We start from the raw sequence: 14,876 nt of genomic DNA, 5'->3' as shown, positions 1-14,876 counted from the left end.
CCATAATTTATCACCCTCCACCTTTTCTATCTAGATGATGCCTCTATAAAAGCTAAAATTCCTATATTAGTTATCTAAAAATGATAATAGATTATATGCTTTTGTGCTAGTACTGTCTCTTGAATGTAATCGATTTTGTACCTGTATTTTTCTAATTCCAATTCAGTCTTGACTGTTTCTGTGTGTGTATGTGATGATGGTGGACTGTTTCCACAGGTGAATAGTTTGTTACAACCTACAGTCCTCATTAAGGAGACAACAGCTGCTGCGCTGAGAACTCTGTAGAGGCGAACGGAGTTGTACGTTATTACGACTTAACCTACGAACGTTTGTTCAACTGATATTCAAGAGATTTTTTCTTTGGTTTTATTTTTTTTAATTTTTTTTCAACATGAGGGACAAGATTTCCCCCTTAATTGATATAGATGTATATTTGGTTTGGTTTGAGGGGGGAGGGGGGGGTTTGCAGTAATTAAGGCTCTCACTTCAGGAAAGGGAGAAACCAGACCACAGGGACACTCCTGCAATTACAAAGAACAATTGCCAAACCCTCTCTGTATACAGTGTGTATTTATTAAATTTCCTTGTCCAAGTTGTTCCTTTTTAGTTTTAAAAACAACAACAACTAAATATGCACCCAGAAAAGAAAAACTATTAACTTTCCTTCCCTTTACAGGAATGTAGATCACGGATTCCCTTTCGTTTTCACGTGAAGAGGTTCTGATCTTATGAGTATGTTTCCTCTGATAGTTTGTACAATTGTGTGCTTGATCTAATTTATGTCAATAGTACTGTATCATAATAACATGTATGGACTTGATTGTTACAGCCCAGTTGTTCAATGCAGCCTTGCCTTACTGGAGCCTCTGCGTAGTGAGGGATCCCTTAGCCATCGCCCCTCAGTCCCCTGTCACTGAGTCGTATGTCATAACACTGTCTGCTGACGCAACTATTATTCCTTGAACACCTATTAAAGTAACCTATATTAAACACCTTGGCCTGCCTGATCTCTTTTCTTCAAACATCATGTGATATCGTTAGCCTCATAGCATAATTGCCGAAGTAATTGTTTGGCCAAATTGAGATATCTGCCTAACTCTACTCTCTCTCCTAACACTGCTGATTCACTGTGCATTATTGCCTATGATGCCATCAGCCTATCAGAATGCTTGTTACATTCCAAAATCACTATCTTAAGTCATCTCTTTGACAGAGGCATTTTTGACACTACATACAAAGATGGCTCGGCTGACCACAAGTGAAGCATGACTTAGGCAATTATGATGCTATGAGGCTAACGATATGGGTTCCATCAAACACTTCCATGTGTCCCAGTATTAAAGACACTGGCAGTAATATTTCTAGTACTCTGAAATTATGAAATATGGCCATTGATTATGATGATTATGACTGCTAAATATTTTTCTAGAACACCTTTCTTTATCATGACCAATGACTCCAGTGTTAGTTTGTGTTGTCATTTAAGTAAATAAATGATATAGCTTTAAATGTTTCAAAAACGTAACACTGCTCTCATGTAATGCCAATCCTTAACAGATAAGTCAAATAAATAAAGTGTTATATTGTGTTGAAATGCATTAGCTCCATTGTTCGATGGCCTTGCATACAGGCAGGGATGTGAAGGTAATGGCCTTTTGATCCTCACATTTAACATTGATTCAATTATGCACGTTAAAATACAGCATACATCAGCATCGCCTCTGTAAATGTCCATCATTTCATTTTCAGACTTCAAATGTGTCGCCATCTAGTGGTCATTTAGTAAAATAGTGGTGCTGCTGATGTAATGTCATGTGCTGAACAGTGATCAACGGTCCATTTCGTTCTTCTGTTTTGTCAATAGATGCAGCTCAATGATGAAGCATTCTGGGATCATTTCTACTATCAGAAATAAAAAACCAGTGAAGAAGAAACACGCAGGCAGAATGTATATCAAGGACCCCAATTGAAATAAGCCAGTGGCTTTCTTGGGTTTTTATCCTTTTAGTTGACCTTGTATGTAATATGTACTTTCATGTACCTACTTCTGCAAATCTTCTAATAAAGTTTTCAATCAATCAATATATATACAGTCAGTCCACTGCCATCAGTGTACCATATCAGTACCTAGCCCCATACCAGGGGCCGCGTAAGCGGGGGAACTATGATTCATGGGGCCCTAGCCTGGTAGTTACCAGTAGTTGTAAACTAATTATAATACTAGAATTATTTGTTTATAATTTTAGAAATGTTACACAAAATGTTGATGAAATGAATGAATGACAATATGTGATAAATTAAAACACCTCTGGGTTTATTTAAGTCTCTCAAGATTTATCAAAAATAAGCCTGGATTTTCCTTTAATGACGTTGATGATGTGGTGAGTCTTGTTTATAAGAATTGGTTTAATTATTTAATCTGAAACATGGATCATTGGTTATTTCTTCATTCAAACTGATTACAATACAATATATAAAACATATGTCACCAATTGTGTGTATCATAGAAATGTCATGACACAGAGAGCTTTTGTTAACATTAGCAAACACAAATGTTTCCAATACTGTTAGGCCTAATACAGCTATGAACAACAACAAACAATTACCAACCTTTGACTAGACATCAACAACAAAACATTTTATCACATGTAAAAAGTTGTCCAGTCACACACTGTGGCTAGGTCGTACCAGGTCCACTACACTGCAGCCAGCGCTGAGGACGTCATCGACTCCTGAGTGGTTCTTCAGATCTGCTCTACGATGCGGTAAGCTAACGTTTAAATGCTTATCTAGCGTTGTGAGATCTGGCAAGTGACTGCAATCATTGTAGTCACAGTCTACGCCTCAGACTAACAGTGGGGCAGTCCCACTCACACTCTTTCCTCTCCTTCATTGACAGCCACAGCGAAGATCTAGACAGGAAGGATGGGTGAGAGAGAGAGGAGGAATGACATGCAGGACATGTCCCCGGCCGGAATCGAACCGGGGACCCCGCGGCCACACAGTCAGCGCCCTACCCGCTACGCCACCCAAGCGCCCCAGACCAGGCAATTATTGTAAAGTCTGTCTGGAGAAAGACTGTAACCATTCATGACTTATTGGTCTTCGAATCATTTAGATGACGGTGGGCCCTTGCGCTGGCCCAATGGTGGAGTAGCCAAAGTCCTCCTCCTGCGGCTCTGCTCTCGTTCCCTTTTGAAGGATGTTTGTACTGTAGACGTACTCCAGTGGGATCATCGCCTGTGGTGCAAGTTGGCCCTAGAGGTGAGACACACACACACACACACACACACATTTACATTCCATTTACATTCCATTTACGTTTTTGGCATTTAGCAGACGCCTTATTCCAAAGCGACTTACAATCGATACGTTTGACTAAGCAAGTGAATCATCAATCCACCAGTCGTAGCAGGAAGAGTAATCTAGCTCAGGCCAGGGGCCATTGGCAGTAGTCGTGATATCATTTAAAAAAGAAGAAAAAAAGACACTGGAGAAACAGTACAAGAGGGGGAAGTAGAAATCTTAGGAGAGACAGTATAGGGGGAAGCAGGTGTCTCAGGAGGCACAGTGCTGGGGGGTAGTAGATGTCTCAGGAGGAGCAGTTAGGGTGTAACCTGAAGAGATGGGTCTACACAACAAGTATGCACGAAGCTGAAGCCATAGTTATGATCACTAGAGGGCGCACTCCCCTAAATCAGCTGGGATTATATGGGGAGTGCCATGTAGTCAACCTTCTTCATCTTCTTTGATTTGAGTGAGTGTAACATTCAGATGTTGGTGGTTCACTGCCACCTGCTTTGCTGGAGTGTGCAGTATCAACTCAGCTCCATTGTTTCGAGTCAGTCACTTATTTATTGGCACCAATAGATGGCATCATGCACCTGAAAGCCGTTCACTATCTATAGATAAACCTATTGGAGACGAAGGCCATGCTTTGACCAGGCTTTATCCAATTAAACATGACGCAGCCATAAGCCCAAATGAAGTCACATGAGTACATTTGCACACGAGTCGGATTAGCGCACCGACACAGATCAGAATGAACACGTGTTGCCTCCCCTTCTCACATAGTCCGTGTGGCAGGATTGGACATAAAGCCAGCTGGACACAAACGCATATCAGCTAAATTAAATCTAATATATCCATATCTATATAGAGATATAGACAGCACTTGAGTTAAGGGGGAATGAGGGGGGATGGCATCCCCCCTGAAATAAAAACGGTCAAAATCATCCCCCTTCTAAAACTGCCGTCCTCCCTTTCCATCCCTCATGTCATTTTATCAATGAACGTGGTATTACTGCTATTTCAACATTTAGCTTTGCGCATATTGAGTAAAATACTGTGGGCGAGGGAGCACGCACACATGCAATGACATTTTACCAAGTGACTGACACTGAAGTCACTGACGCTGTGGGGATGCTAAAATTGTCCCCATATGATAAAAATCCACCATCCCCCCTGATTTTCTTTTACAACTTGAGTGCTGAATACATCCATATCTATATAGAGATATAGATATATATTAATGATCGAGTTTAATAGAGCTTATGGCTGCTTAATTGGATAGATACTGTAGACGTGACTCTCTCTACATTACCTTCACTGAGGGACTGCGCCGACCAGCTGGCCGGGGTTTTCACCAACATCTTCAACCAGTCCCTGTCCCAGGCCACCATCCCACCCTGCCTGAAAACCTCAACTATCATCCCAGTCCCGAAGAAAAGCATGGTGAGCTGCCTAAACGACTACCGCCCGGTGGCACTCACACCAATCATCATGAAGTGCTTCGAGAAACTAGTCCGGGCCCACATACTCACACGCCTCCCGCCCAACCTGGATCCATACCAGTTCGCCTACAGAGCCCACAGGTCCACAGAGGACGCCATCGCGACGACTCTCCACGCCACTCTATCCCACCTGGAGAGGGGAAACAGCTACGCGAGACTGCTCTTTGTGGACTTCAGCTCTGCCTTCAACACCATCCTTCCAGACAGGCTAGTGACCAAACTACTAGACCTGGGACTATCACACTCTATATGTGCATGGATCAAGGACTTCCTGTCCGACCGCCCCCAGAGGGTGCGGGTGGGCTCCCACACCTCCACAGCCCTCAGACTCTGCACTGGGTCCCCCCAGGGCTGCGTGCTAAGCCCCATCCTCTACAACCTCTACACCTACGACTTCACCCCCGTCCACCCCAGCAACTCCATCGTAAAGTTTGCAGACGACACCACCGTGGTGGGCTGCATCTCGGGGGGGGACGAGGCGGCGTACAGGGATGAGGTAGAGCAGCTGAGCAAGCTGTGCAAGGTTAACAACCTGCTGCTGAACCAGTCAAAGACCCAGGAAATCATCGTGGACTTCAGGAGGAAAAAATCTGAGGTCCAGCCCCTGCTCATCGACGGAGAGAGCGTGGAGAGAGTCTCAACCCTCCGATTCCTGGGGGTGCACATACAGGATGACCTGTCCTGGAAGAACAACACAGCAGCCACCATCAAGAAGGCACAACAGCGGCTCTACTTCCTGAGAGTCCTCAGGAAGGAACACAACAAGCAGGAGATACTGGTGGCCTTCTACCGCGGCGCAGTGGAGAGCATCCTCACCTACGGCATCTGCAACTGGTTCTCCAGCTGCACAACCGCGGAGAGAAATGCGCTACAGAGAGTCGTGAGAACAGCCCAGAAGATCACCGGCGCCCCCCTCCCCTCTCTGGAAGAGCTGTACAACACACGCTGCCTCAGGAAGGCCTCCAAGATCTCCAGAGACCCAACCCACCCTGGGTACGAACACTTTGCCCGGCTGCCCTCGAAAAGGCGGTACAGGACCATGGCCGCAAGGACAAACAGACTGAAGCTCAGCTTCTACCCCAGGGCCATCCAGGCCCTGAACACAGCAAAGACCTAGGTTCTGGGCCCTGGACAGTCTGGATGGATTGATGGCAGCTGCTGGATTGAAAAAATCAGGTGTAGTGCTGAGGCACAAAAGTGTACATTTCAAGCCTGCAAACTGCGACACTTTAAATGAATGTGCAATAACACTATGTGCAATATGACAACCCTAGTCGTCTTATCTGTACAGTATAGTATAGTGGATAGTGTACATAGCCTCTATTTATGTAAACCAGCTCCTTTCCCTTCTTGTTTTTTTAGTTTTTTTTCTTTCCTAGCACCAGGGGAGCCACCCCTCCCAAATTTCGTTGTTTGGTACCTGTACTATAGCAATGACAATAAAGACCATTCATTCATTCATTCATTCACAACTCATACCGTAGTTGCCTGAATGTCTCTGCTCATGCTGTCTCAAATGCAATAGTTGGGAAAGAAAGCCTGTATGTATGTACTCTTTTCATGTTTATGGCTGAAGCATTAAGAATTAACAGTAATAAGATTGAATGAATAATGAAACTGCAATGAATAACAATACTGAATGAATATCAATACTGAATGAATAACAGAGTGGGCACTTTCATTGTACAAGTACAGAGTATGTTACCTGCTGGTCTACCTGCTGGTCTATCTGGCCATACAGCCGGTTCTCTCTGGTCACACTGCTGTCTCTTCCTCTCCACCCTAAACATAATTCATTGGTAACAACAGTGTCTTAAAAACATTATAGAGCGCTAAGATTATAGTAGAAGATTAAGATTAGCATTTAGGCTAGGATTGAAACATTCCTAGAAAGCCTAGAAACTGTCTGTAGTTTATCCTTTGGTCTTACTTACCTCTTCTCTTCCTGACTGTTTGTTCCTTGTTGCAAAGACCTGTCCAAATGGAACATGTATTATATTATGAATATTTAAGCAATATCACACGAGAGGGAGTGTGATATTGCTTTTATACAACAGTTCTACAGCGCAATGTATTAGTTAACAGTAATAAGTGACAACAGAGTATGATTTGTTTGTTTATTTAATCATTTATTTTGGCTCCGTCAACCAAAAATAGTTCCGCAACTGGACTGTTGCCTAGTAACCTGAACACAAACATCTGCAGGCTAGCTACTTTGATATTAACGGTCATTTCGGAGTGATACATATAGTTAAAAGTCCCAGTGCTGTTATACTGTATATCAGCACTCATGGAATGCCTCTTGTCCAATCAAATTACTTGGTCGGAACTAACTGTTGTATAAATTATGAATATAATACAAACAACCAGGGGAATTCTTGGGTTCACAGTCCGGCCTTTGGAGACAACCTGGGTTTTGGATCCCTGGTAAAAGCAGGGTTTGGGTGTGAAAGGGGTTTCTGAGAAAAGGGAACACTTACATTGGCAGTGTCTTCTGATGCAGACAATGATGACACATAGACTGCATAGAACAATGACACTGCAGACACCACTGATCACCATCACCATGAGGCAGATTTCTCTCTGGGCGAAGGGCGACGTGGCTGTTTCTCCACACACAGAGGGCAGGGAGTCTGCCCAAAGAGACACATTGGATATGGTAGAGTGATATTGTTAGCTTCATATATCCTAGGTTTCCCTCTCTATCCTAGGTTTCTGTAGTATATTTTACTTAACACACACATGCATGATCTATATAAGAATATATAAGCCTGGAGGGATAGGATATTTACGACCCTTTGTTGGGGGGCCATGTGGCCGTTCTAAGATGGCTTTTTGTGTCTGTGCCCTACTTTTGTGTCTGTGCCCTACCCCCTGACCTATAACCCAAGTGACATCATGAAAAGTCTGCCTATTTTTTACACCTGGAGCATCTCTGCAGTGAATGTGATAGGGCCATTATTTGAAACTGTATTTACATATTATTGTTGATAAATAGACCAGCCGGGGGCTGGGCTCATTCTCTTCTGATCACCACAGCCCCTTGACAACCAGCAACCAGCATCATTCAACTTGTAACTCTGTCCTTTGTTTAAATAAATAGTCTTAAAACTCAAAAGTATATCCGTGATTCATCTCCAACAAGTTACTTAAGAAGACACAACATTTCCCTCTCTATCCTAGGTTTCCCTTTATATCCTAGGTTTCCCTCTCTATCCTAGGTTTCCCTTTATATCCTAGGTTTCCCTCTCTATCCTAGGTTTCTCTCTATAGCCTAGGTTTCTCTCTATAGCCTAGGTTTCTCTTTATATCCTAGGTTTCCCTATCCTAGGTTTCCCCGGGGCTCGAACCGCCGATCTTGCGATCATTAGATGCCGGCTCTATCTCCTGCGCCACAGCCTCCCACTGTTCCAACGACGTCTCTCACCTGAGAGGTGGAGATAACCCTCTGTCTGGCCGGCCATGTTGGCGGCCACGCAGGTGTAATTCCCACAGTCCTCTCTGGTCAGGTTGGCCACCTGGAAGGTTCGGTTTCTCTCATCCAATGACCGTGGGTGAAACGGGGACTCATTGTCCTTAAACCACTGATAGGAGAGGTTTGACCCTGAGACACGGCAGGTCATCATCAGCAGCGTGATGTTAAAACTGATGTGTACGGCCGAGGGAGGAGCTAAAGAGAGAAACATGTTTGAATATTCAGGCTTGTCATGAACTCAAGTGAAGTATTTATACATTTAACATTTGATCCAGATCTAGTTTAAGTAATGTTATATATTGAGTAATGTTATATATTGAGTAATGTTATATACTGAGTAATGTTATATATTGAGTAATGTTATAAATCAAGTAATGTTATATACTGAGTAATGTTATATATTGAGTAATGTTATAAATCAAGTAATGAAGATGTTGAAGATGTTGGTGAAGATGTTGGTGAAAACCCCGGCCAGCTGGTCGGCGCAGTCCCTCAGCACCCGTCCCAGGACGCCATCCGGCCCTGAGGCTTTTCTGGGGTCCACCGCCTTCAGCACGCGTCTCACTTCATGCTCTGTGAGGGTGAGGCTGCTGAGAGCTGGAGAGAGTGGTGTTTGTGTTGTGGTTACCTCCGTTCGCCCCTCGTCGAACCGGGCGTAGAAGGAGTTCAGCTTTTCCGCCAGCAGGGGGTCGTCCTCCGCGGCTGTGAGCCTGTTGGCTCTGAAGTTTGTCATGTGCTGAACCCCCTGCCACACCCGCCTGGAGTCGTTGCTCAGGAAGCATTCCTCAATCTTCTCTCTGTGGTCTGCCTTGGCCTCCCGGATGCCACGGTTTAGGTTAGCCCTGGTGGTGCTGTACAGCAGTGTGTCCTTCGCTGAGTAGGCGTTGTCCCTCTCCTTGAGCAGTTTTCGGACCTTCTCAGTCATCCATGGCTTCGTGTTGGGATAGTCCCGGACACGTTTGTCCACGGTGGCTGAGTTGGTGCAGTTCACTATGTGGTTCAGAACCGACGACGTGAACTGTTCCAGGTCCTCATGCTCATATTCCTGCCATGAGGTGTCATTCAGGCAGATCTGCAGTGGAGCGGACCCTGCTGGCCAGGTTCTGACAGTCTTAGTGGTGATGGGAGCACTTTTCCTCATGGGAGTGTAGGCTGGGATCACATCGTTGATGTTGGTGTATACCTTGTCCAGTGTTTTTTCTCCTCTTGTTGCACATTTAACATGCTGATAGAACTTGGGTAGTACTACCTTCAGGTCAGCATGATTAAAGTCCCCCGCGATTATATGCACTGCCTGTGGGTCCGCGCTCTGTCCACCACTGATGACGTCATGTAGCCGCGCCAATGCTAAGCTAGCATCTGCGCTTGGTGCAATGTAAACAGCTGTTATGTACACTGCGTTGAATTCCCTCGGGAGGTATGTGGGTCGGCATTTAACAGTCAAGTATTCCAGGTCTGGGGAGCAGTGGCTACTTACAGTTTTCGTGTTTAAACACCAGCTGTCCTTCGTAGATATAATGAGGCCGCCTCCGCGCGTTTTCTCGCTAAGCAAAGTCCGGTCCGCTCGGTGAAGCGAGCGGCCTTCTAGCCCGACCGCAGAGTCGATGATGGAGTCGTTGAGCCAGGTCTCTGTGAGAATAATCACACAGCTATCCCCCACGGTGTTTTTGGAAGCAACCTGCAGTCTCAGTTCGTCCATCTTATTAGCCAGAGATCTGACGTTGGAGAGGAATATACTCGGCAAAGCAGGTTTATCCGGGCTCCTCTTTAGCCTAGCTAGCAGGCCTCCCCTGCGGCCTCGGCTTTGCTTACGATCTCGACGCCGTCGTTTGCGCCTCAGAGACGGGACTGAGTACCATTGTTCTCCAGGAGACCGAGCAATGTCGAGTGGGATCTTTTGTTGCTTCAGGAATTCCGCTGTTACTGTCCTCTCGTTTTGCGCATCAACTTCTAGTAAGTCTAGTCTGCTGTAGGTACTATTTACACAACAGTTCCCTATAAGTACTGACATAAAAATGTACATCCAAATGTATTTAAAAACGCTAAAAAGCACCGATGTTAGGAGCACTCCCAGCCTCGCGTGTGATCACGCCACCATCTTGAAACTAGATGTGTCTGACTTTGCTGACATCTGACACCATGGCGTAGCTGTTGGAGTAGGAGGGGTCCCTGGCGAAGTAGGAACCGTGGCCGTAGATGACCTGGTTGGTCCCGGCCAAACGCGGGTCGAAGTTGTTGCAGCAGATGTCCTCCACGCATTTGGTGAGGGTCCCGTGGAAGAGGTGTCTCTCCAGGGCCACCTCCTGCTGGGTGTCACAGTGTTTCAGCATGTGCTCCTTGTACCTAGAGATTACACACACATTATGACGTTAGAATTATAAGGTTCTATCTAAAGTTTTGTCAAAATGTAGTTTTTTACATAATCTGATCCATTAGGTGTTTATTAACGCCTGTGTGGTGTTATTTTAAAAAATGGACTTTTTTGTTGTTGTTGTAATTAATAAAATACAAAGGTTCCATCTCACAAAACATAATGGAATGTAAAAACTTTGACGCTCAATATCTCTGAACTACCCTAAACGGAGATAGAACCTTATCATTCTAAGCTCACGACATGTGTATTATGAATATGTTTTTAATAATAATACTAATATAATAATAATAATAACTTTTATTTGTATAGCGCTTTTCCTGCAAACGTTTCACCTCAAAGTGCTCCAATCATTATATAATCATCATTTAATTATTTAGTCATTTAAAGGCAATATTAAAAAGATGGGTTTTTAGTCTTGACTTGAACATATTTTGCTGAGGTTGCATCCCTAATGTAAACTGGCAGTGCATTCTACAATTTGGGTGCATAAAATGAGAATGCAGCCTCACCAAATCTCTTCTTTTGTACACGTGGTACACAGAGAAAACCAGCGTCAGAAGACCTTATAGTACAGTATTTATGGTCAAGAGGGTGTCCTCCACCTCTAGCCTCCGTCTCTTTTTGTAACCCTCATATACATCATCACTACACAACATCGTTGACAATTGAAATGTCCTGTAAATGTACTGTAAGTGCACTTTATCAGGATTGTGAACTCTACCCAACTGTCAACTGTGAATCACGTTAGGCTGGTGGAGATAGAAATCGGGCTCTTTGTAATGCAGGGAATGGACTAAGGGACGGTATTTCAAATGTTTGACACCATTTCTTATTCCATCCCATGCTTCACAATGAGCCCGTCCTCCGATTTCGACCTCCACCAGCCTCCCCTGATGGTCTGAATGCTTCTTCATGTTAAACCCAGGCACATCACATACATTGTGACTTACCTTTGATATTTGTCCCAGTGGAGGACATTCTGGATCTGTTGAATGCTGACAATCTCTACCTTGGTCTCTGACAGACTCTTATGGAACATGCTATAGACCTTTTGGTAGGCCAATGAGTTGGATGGTACATCCACCATACTGTAGTCTTGGTCTGGGACGAGAGTCCACACGGGGGGGTACCAGGTGCTGAACTCCTCCAGGGGGTCCACACTGAAGTTGGCTGGGGGCGGCTCATTCGGGGTGGTGGTAAACACACTCTGGACGCCTGTCCTGTGGAGAAAGGGAAAGCAAAAGGTTGAGACTTTGTCACAGCAGTAGGAAACAACATACTACAGTGAAGCCTCACATCTGTAACTGGCTGTAGTGACGTCTGATCTACACCCGCCTGCTTTGGTGTGCACCATGGCATCGGCCAAGCAAGACTCAATACTACATTGCGTAGATCTGAACGTACTGCATTGGTAAAAGATATCAGAAATTCCACACGTTTCCGAGGACCTCATAACATAACAAAAACAATCGGTGGCCTTGGTGTTAAAACAACACACATACTTCAGGTGTGGCCTTGGGGTTAAAACAACACACATACTTCAGGTGTGGCCTTGGTGTTAAAACAACACACATACTTCAGGTGTGGCTCCATGGACGTAGGAGAACGGAAGTTGGGTCTGCATCGGACACTGCGCTGGAACCCGGTGGTGACGTTGGTCTGGAGCATAAGGATGAAGTCCACTTTGTACTCCCGAGAACCAATGTGGAGTGAACACTGTGGAGTCAATGAGGAGTCCATCTTGTCCAGGAGGATCTTGGACACATCCTTCAGGAGAACAGCAACAGCATCAAACAAAGCCCACAATGTATGTGACCTGTTCTAATGCTTAGGTCCTCATATCAGGATCCCATGTAATGATCTGACTTTTCTTTCGAAAACTGTAAATATATTTCTGCGTTGTTGAAAATCAATGATAGACAACTAGTCAACTAACACAGCTTGTTTTGTGAGCCTGCTAACAATGTCAAGTAGTGTTATAGTTTAACTAGGTAGCAGTGGGGATTACTCAGCGAATTCATTGCATTGCAGCATTTTGGCTTGACTAGCGAGTTTGTGTTGTGATTCTCAACAACGTTGAAGCGTAATTCCCTGTTTCAAAAGAAAAGTCTGAACATTTCGATTGGTTGCCGATATGAGGACCAAAGCATTAGGACGTTTAGGACATGTCACATAATAGTAGTGGGGATAACTCACCGAATCCATTGCATTGCAATATTTTGGCTTGACTAGCGAGTGTGTCATTGATTTTCGATGTTCGATTTTTCAATCTATTTACATTTTCAAAATAAAAGTCATTTTGATTGGTTGGCGACTTGTTCACGGTTTCACCAGCTGACTGTCACATATATATATAATAACCTGTCGTTAAATGCACCGAAAAACAATAAATAACCACAATCCAATCGTGCGATTACTTCTCTGTACTCCTGCCACTCGTGGCTGCTCCGCCAGTACATGTGCCACGTGGTGTGGAGCCTGGAGGTGGGGGTTCCTGGCTGGGTCAGTGGTGTTGGACAGCCGTCTGGCTCCGTCGTACTTCTTACTTCCCACCCCCAACGCCATTTTGTCAAAGTCCAGGGAGAAGAAGACTGGATCTGGATCATCTCTGGAAAAGAACATACCAGAACAAAATCCATTCTTTTGTGAGCTGTGGTGTGATGCGTAAAAAAACAAAAACATGAATGCACTACTACTATCCTAACAAACAAACAAAAACAAAAACACATGAAAAAAAGGTTAATTACGGTAAAAAAAGAAAAAAAAAGGGAGAGAATAGAGAACGATTCTGCCCTCACCCTTCATTGATGTAAATCCAGTCTCTGTCGACATCACAGTACACCCTCTCCATCCTCAGCTGTGAGCACGGGGACAAGTCCACCCACTGGTGACTCTCCAAGCACCACAGCTGCCAGTGGAAGGGGTAGGGGGTGTGATGCTGCTTGCACTTCCTTCCTGTCCGGCAGAGGCCTGCGAGGAAGCGCACGCAGATCTGAACAGGCATTCCATTGGTGTGGAAGGGCCGACAGATCGGTGGTTTGGGAGGAAAAGACGAGGGCTTAGCGGGGCTTGGCTGGGGCTGATTGGAGGAGGACACGGAACTGCCTCTCTTGGCTGGTGTTGTTGTAGGCTTGGAAACGGGCTGGGGCTGGGTGATGATGAGAGGCACGGGGAGGATGAGAGAGGTGCATTTGAGGGGGCTCGGGGTCATGTTTTGGGGCTGATGAGGTACAGCGGTGACCCCTCCAGGCTGGGAGGTGTATTGAGGGAAGGTGAGGACTAGCACAGCACTGGGGGTGCTTTGGGGCTGGGTAGAGCTCATTTGTCGAGGTAAGGGTTGGATGATTATATGAGGCTGGCTAAGGTCTGGTGGCAGGACTGACATCTGGGGTGTACTCAAGGTATTGCTTTTACTTTGGGTCTGCGCTGACTTTGCGAGGAGAGGAGTGAAGTGGACGTTGATACTGTACGGTGTCACAGTCCAAACGATGTCCACCTGTTGGGAATGCATAGCATCCCACACTGGGAGGCTGGTGTTGGTTTGTGAGGGGATCTCTAGCAGCAGTCGGAGGGGGTCACGAAGCGGACCTGGGGATAGTTTGGGAGGGCCTCTGTGGCCGGAGTGGCTTGTTCCTTCTTTCTCTTCTTTGCCTTCCTTGAAAGGTCACTCATCTTCAATATCCTAGAATAAAATGACACGTTGGCAAAGTTACCATACCCTCCAGTTAAACATTATAATACCTGTTTACACAAAAACAACCGGATTCAAATATCCCTAAATTTCGATGGAAATGTTGCATGCATTGCAATCTAAACGTGGACGTAATTATACCCAAAACACTGTAGGCTAGGCTAGGCCTATTATCTTATCGTATTGCTGTTCATATACAGTAGCCTATAGTTACAGTAAATACGTTGTTTGTAGTTACAATAGTCATATGTCTAATTGAATTGCACTAATTAATATTTTACATACCTTTCTGTGTGTTCTTTCGTCGTGTCTGTCCTGTCCCGCTCACTATTTTACGCGCAGTGACATGAACTCGAATTTCAACCGTAGCTGTCCAGGGGTAGGATAGGCTACACCACGCTAAGTGTTTCAATTCAAATAAATATGATGCCATTTTTAATTCAATAATTAATCCCAGACAAACTTCAATGGCGGGACAGGTTGTGATCAAACCCCGAATTTCTGTCGCTGGATATACGATCTAGTAGTCTGACATGGTTCAGC

General features: G+C 44.9%; 1 pseudogene across 1 annotated transcript; it reads right to left on the bottom strand.

Annotated features, from left to right (window-relative positions):
• Positions 1–3,114: 3,114 nt before the first annotated feature.
• LOC308163911 lies at positions 3,115–14,314 on the bottom strand (annotated as a pseudogene). Its single transcript has 8 exons — positions 13,441–14,314; positions 13,100–13,250; positions 12,219–12,409; positions 11,593–11,862; positions 10,389–10,611; positions 8,221–8,377; positions 7,353–7,426; positions 3,115–3,258 (listed from the first exon to the last, which is right to left on the bottom strand). The product of its transcript is annotated as an uncharacterized misc_RNA (transcript).
• Positions 14,315–14,876: the final 562 nt, after the last annotated feature.

This window comes from Nansenia antarctica (genome assembly GCF_963989245.1).
Source record: "Nansenia antarctica genome assembly, chromosome: 8".
In the NCBI taxonomy this organism is placed as follows: domain Eukaryota; kingdom Metazoa; phylum Chordata; class Actinopteri; order Argentiniformes; family Microstomatidae; genus Nansenia; species Nansenia antarctica.
This window is presented reverse-complemented; position numbering and strand designations above follow the sequence as displayed.